At 45.3% G+C, this 6,000-nt stretch overlaps 1 protein-coding gene across 1 annotated transcript in view; it reads right to left on the reverse strand.

Annotated features, from left to right (window-relative positions):
- The window catches only part of GJC2 (gap junction protein gamma 2), a 128,783-nt gene extending 124,160 nt beyond the window's left edge, over positions 1-4,623 (reverse strand). The window contains exons 1-2 of the mRNA XM_043509761.1: positions 4,249-4,623; positions 3,125-3,297 (exon numbers count right to left, since the gene is read on the reverse strand). The gene's annotated coding sequence lies outside the window, so the exon portion shown is untranslated. The remainder of the gene's footprint in view (positions 1-3,124; positions 3,298-4,248) is intronic.
- Positions 4,624-6,000: the final 1,377 nt, after the last annotated feature.

Here is a 6,000-nt window from a genome sequence, read left to right on the forward strand (position 1 = left end):
CACTCAAATGCCACAGTAATGCAGTGGGGATTCAGCTATGGTCTGTCTGTGCCTCAGTTCCCCATCTGTATAATATCCCTGCCTGCCTCGTAGGGGTGTTGAGGATAAAAGACTCTAAAAATTGTGAGGTGCTCAGGTACTAGTGATGAGGGCCCGATAAGTACCTTAAATCAGTGGTTCTCAACCCTGGGTATGCATACTCCTGGAGGTACGCAGAGGTCTTCCACGGTGTACATCAACTCATCTAAATATTTGCCTAGTTTTACAACAGGCTACATAAAAAGCACTAGCAAAGTCAATACAAACTAAAATATTATACAGACAATGACATGAGCCATGTTCTCAATCTTCTAACATAGAGCCAAGGAGAAGCCGTTCCGACCTCACTTAAATAAGAAACAAAATCATGCAGCAATCAAGAGCATGAGGGGGTTGGAAGAAAGAGATGAGAGAAGGGTGCCTTACATCATCTCATGGACCTTCTCCAGAGCTTGCCCTGACCTGTTCCCAGGCTCACTGTATCCCTTCTTTGTGGGAGAGGTTTACATCAGTGCACTGACATGTGAAATTAAGACAAAAGCTGAGCTTTATGGAACCATCGGCATTGCCTGGGTATTCACACCACATTGACAAAGTACCCGACATGCACTCTAAGAGTTCCTGGGATCTCTCCACAAACTCTGTCTCATGCAGAGCTTTGCAAAAGCAGCTGACAGGCAACGCCGTCCAGCACCATCCTTGGGGGAGAAACAGACCCTTCCTCTAAAGGGACTTCTTCATCAGCAGTCAAGGAGGCTGATGCTGCTCTGGAGGACAGCTTCAAAACCTTCATTCCCTGCCTCTGTACAAATGTTCAAATAATAATTTTGTATTCTTCATATAGGTCATGTATCTAAGTCTTTGGGGATTAATGTGCAAGAACTTGGTCACCATTGATGTTAATAAGAGTCACATGGAACAATTCCAGCATGCTACACTGAAGACAGAATTACTATTTTCACGTACGACTAATCGCTTCACCACTGGGCCCTGCTGCCGATTCTGGGCCTGGGCAACAGAACACAGTGGGGGCTCTCGGAAGTATTACTATTCCACTGGGATGTGCCATTCCAAAGGGGACATGCAGTGTGCTCGATGTTGCCCTCTAGGGGTTGATGGAGAGAAGATAAGGGACATCTTTCTGCGGCTAGTCGGAGCAGGTCTCCTTTAGCACAGATACCAGAAGCCTGAGGTTTTGGAGCCATAGGACCAAGGTTCTCCTCCCAGCTCCCTCAGCTACGCCCTTCTCTGTGATTTATATGGTGTAACTGTGTCTGTAGCACATGGATCTGGCACCGTACTGGAGACAGGGCTAGTGGGCTGTGTTGCCAGATGAGTATTCGGGGAGCACAAGAGGTGCATTTTAGCCCAGGCACAAAGAACTTCAGGCACCAATGAAGCCACTAATTAGCAAAGCAGAATGCGGCTATTTTTAATTCTGGTTTAAAAAAAAAAATCAAAGGCACAGTTGCAAGGAAAGTTACTCATTAGAACCCTGCCTGTCTTTACAGCAGAGGCCAGGGGGAAAGTTACATGAGCCCCAAGGCTTCCATCTGCCCCCTGATATAAACTAACATTCTTGTTTCAGTTGATTCCCCAAATGTTCTCCAAGCGCTGCCACCCTCAGCAGGGAGCCTGCTCACTACCCGGGCCAAACAACTTGCTTTTCACCTCCTGGTGTCCCATCCGCATCACAAGAGCTCCAGAAAACTCCAGCGGGGCTCTTTTAAAGGGGTCAAACCCTGAAGGACTGAGTGTTTACTTAGTCTGTACTCGGGCTATGTGTGTCAAGGTAAGATACCACTCTCCCCAAGGAGCAGAATCCTGCTTCTAGGGGCTATCTGGGGACACAGCAAGGTAGGTCAGAATCAGAAGAGAGAAACTGCTCTGGTGGAAAGAGACTACCCTGAGCAGGGCTCATTTTCCACCCCATTTAGAACTGCCAGACTGTCTAGACATCAGAGTCGTGTAAGGAGCAGATGGGGCTGTGTTGTGTTGTTTACACTCACAGGTAGAGCCACCCAACTGTCTCACCAGCTGGAAATATGGATGAAGAGTTTGAGCTTGTTAGGAGCAGCAGGCTGCAGGGAATGAGGGTGGCTCTGGGGAGCTCACTGCTCTGCTTTGGAAAAGCCCGGGAACTGACAAGAACGGGGAACTCTGGCTGGATAAAGAAACTCCCTCTTTCTGGGGAAGCTGTTCAGGGAAAATAGACTGACATGCAGGACTTGCAGGGGTGTCTGAAGCCGCTAGGCCTGTGTAGGTTACCGTCACAGCGTGGTAAGCCATTAGGTAGAACAGACTGATGTTTTAAAATCCTTTTTCTCTTACGTTTTAACCGTAGGAACAAAGCAAACACTTCAGTTTAAGAAAGGCCACTTGCTCGCTATATTCAACGACCTGCTGGGTAAGCATGGTGACACACCGGCTGCTGTAGTCCAGGTCTAGCTAAGAGTAGGAGAATTGTGGAATTCCACCCTAGGACAGAGAAAGGCACGAATCCTGAGCGGGCGCACTCAGAGACACCACAAAGGGGACAGAGGTGCAACTCACCCTGAAACTGTGACATTCAGTTTCCAGTTCAGTGTTACAGAGCATTGGTTTTAGCCTGGACCGATCTTTAGGGTTAAGTGATTTATTTAGGAACAGAGGATGGGCCAGAATGGATCATCAAACCTAGCCCTTAGCTTTCAGCAATATCTTGTATAGGATGGGCAAGGGTCCAGTGAAATGCCACATCCCTTTTGCCCTTTGCCCCCCTTTTTTTAAATCAAGCTAGATATAGAGGAGAAATTCCTTTCTGGCCCTGGTAGACACACCAGTCAGCACAAGATCCAATGGTCTTATTTTAACATGCATCTTGTTACATGAATCTCGTTATGGACCATACGTGTCTCCAGCCCATTGCACACGTCCAGCCAGAGTAACTATTGCCATCCGCAGCTGAATTCCACACAGTCACTACTACATATTGGCTTGGATCCCACTTCTGCGTTCATTTCCTCCTGTGTTCCATCCCACTCCCTAGGCTCTGAATAAACTACTCTCCATTTGCCACCTCTTCTTCCTCTTCATGACTTTGTACCTGGATCAGCCTCCCTGTTAGCATTCCCCAAGCGCTCTGCCTCTCCTCCTTCTGATCGGTGCTGGATACCCGCCGTATGCTGCATCTCTGGCTGTAGCACTCAACCAAACACCAAAGCGCTAGATTCTGCCAACCTTCCTCCAGTTGCATAGCTCTTCACTGCACAAGTAGTGCTATTGAGTTCAGAGAAGGTATAAGTCTGTGTCAGTAATGTTAGCCGAATCTGGCCCCAAATAAGCAGGACAGGTACCCAGCCAAAGTAGAATTAGGCCCCAGTTTAGCAAAGCTCTTAAGCACGTGCTTCACTCTGAACAGGTGAGTAGCCCAATGAAGTCACTGGGATGACCCACATGCTTATGTACTCACTGGAGAGATTGTTTTAGAGGTGTCCTGCACCTGATCTGCAGAGCATTTGAGCATGCTACAGTTCTTTAGCTCAAGCTTTAACAGCTCATGCTTTTATCTCTGGAGGTCCCCAGTTCAATTCTGGTGCAGACAGCAGCCCCCCCCATCGCACACACATAAACTTACATATACTTATGTGCTGAAGGGCTCTGCTGGACTGGGCTCTGTCATGGACCTGACACATTGAATTCATGTGATAGAATTACAGAAAATGGCTACACTGCAATCAGAGGTGCGACTGCAGCACACGTAGACCTACTTGAGCAAGTTACAGTACCTCAAATAACAGCAACAGCGAAGGTGGGGTAGCAAAGACAAGTACATACCCAGGGTCCTGGGCGGACTTTGTACAGCCCCTGCTGCTGCAGCTTCACTGCCATTGTTATTCAAGCTAGCTAGATCAGAGCTAGCTGGGGTATGGTTACACACGTCGTACAACAGCTGTGACTGCCGTGTCAACATGCCCACAGCAAAGTTAATGGAACATCTAGAGGCAGAACACCCTTTTGAGACCCAAATAATGCTTCTCATTTGAGCAGTGCTTTAATACAGTCTCTGGCAGGAAATCTCTAACATAGAGCACCTAGTTCTGAAGCATTGTTTTGACGTTTGTGACCATAAGAACAAAGACATATATATAGATACTCTGGGGGGTAGATGCTGTAGAAATGGTTGTCCATAGCTATGCAGACATAGAATTAAATAATAATGACTCTTACCAAAGAATCCCAGGGTCACCATAATCAGCAAGTTTTTGTCCTAGGGAATGATTCCACTGTGCTCCTGCAGCTAAATGCCAGTAGCCAAGCACGGTCTATTGTGCTGATTATCACACAGCTGGGTGCTTTCTTGCAGCTTGGTACTAAAAAAAGTAATAATAATAATCATTGTACTGGAAAGGACTGTGAAAGCTTTGTGCAAGATGGACCATTTGCTTCAATATTCCTATCGCAGGCCTGGATGGAACCACAGCGCTGCACTCAGAGCAGTTTTTAAAAACCTTGATGGAACTTTTGTGATCAAAATTCGAACACATTCTGGCACAAGGAGCAGCGCAGAAAAATACATCCCACTATTTTTACGTATATATAATGTATTCTAAAAGGTTTATCAAGCTCAATATTGTCCAGCTTCCATCCCTGTAGTATCTAAGCACCTAATGAATACAAGTGGACCAGGTTCATTCACTTCTCTCTGTACTAGCAGGGTAAAGCACATCATGTACATAAGCAAGAAAGAACTGATATTAAGCAGTTCTGTACCTGACTGCTGACTCTACATGATTATTGCTACTGGGTGAGTTGCTTTAGTGGTACCTGAAGGTCAAGAGTAAACCGAAGAAAGAAATGGAGACCAGGGCGAAAAGCAGATGATAAGAGGAGAAAAGAGATAAGAAAGTAGATAACTAGGTTAATAAATAATAATAATAATAATCACTTTACACATTAAAGCTCTGGCTAAAGCCAAGGTTGTGATTAAGTACCTTTCTTAAGTGCATGCTTCACTATCTCACTGAACTAAGGCCTAAATCCGATGTTCAGATTAAAGGAAAGCCACAGGTGCACATTTTGTAAAGAAAAATGCAAATCAGCATCACGTGGCTTCCTCCTTAGAAATGGATCTGATGGATTCATGGGAATACATTGTTCTGGTCTTAAATGTAATGAGTAAATTCCATCTTCACTCACACTGTTGTGCCACGTAAGTCACCAGGCTTAGAGAAACTATGAGAAGAGAGAGTTTGTCCCAAAGATTTTACAAAAGGTCCTAGACTTGGACAAGGTGAGACACTGAATGAGCAACTTTGCAGACAATACCACTTTGTTTTACTTCCAGTGTAGTGAACTAATGGTAGACCAACTATAGTCAGACCTGATGACTTTGAGGTTCATTAATGTTTTATTTAGATTGTAGAGTGCTGGGAAAGAGGCCAAGCTGTTGCTTATGTTATTGTACGCTCCTGATACATCATTGGTGTTCAGACTCTATGGTAACGGGAGTCTCACACGTACTTAGCTACATACAATTAGTAGTTTACAATAGAATGGTGCCATGCACTGCCAAGAGGAAAAAATGCATTGTTTACACAATTGACATTTCCCAATTATATTATTTTTCCCATTATTTTACATTGATAGAGCAGCTAAAGGACTAAAGTGCCTCACGAAAAATGTACAGACACCATCACTGTAAATTCAACTGCTTCTGGGGTAGGGAACAGTTGCACAAGCACACTGGACAACAGTGAAAGGGAGGGAAAGTTTTTTTGCGGTCAGGTATGCTAGAGCTAATATCTCTACTCCTGGGAAGGCCATGAGATCCTGAATGGACACAAGCACTCGGTTCCTTGGGTTTACACCTCATCCAAATGGAGAGATCAATGCCTTAGATTAAGCCTGACCTAAGACCCATTGAAGTCAGTAGAGAACTCTGACTGACTCCTAGAAGGTCCTCAACAGGGCATTAATTCA

The sequence above is a fragment of the Dermochelys coriacea genome, chromosome 2, assembly GCF_009764565.3.
Source record: "Dermochelys coriacea isolate rDerCor1 chromosome 2, rDerCor1.pri.v4, whole genome shotgun sequence".
NCBI classification, from domain to species: Eukaryota; Metazoa; Chordata; order Testudines; family Dermochelyidae; genus Dermochelys; species Dermochelys coriacea.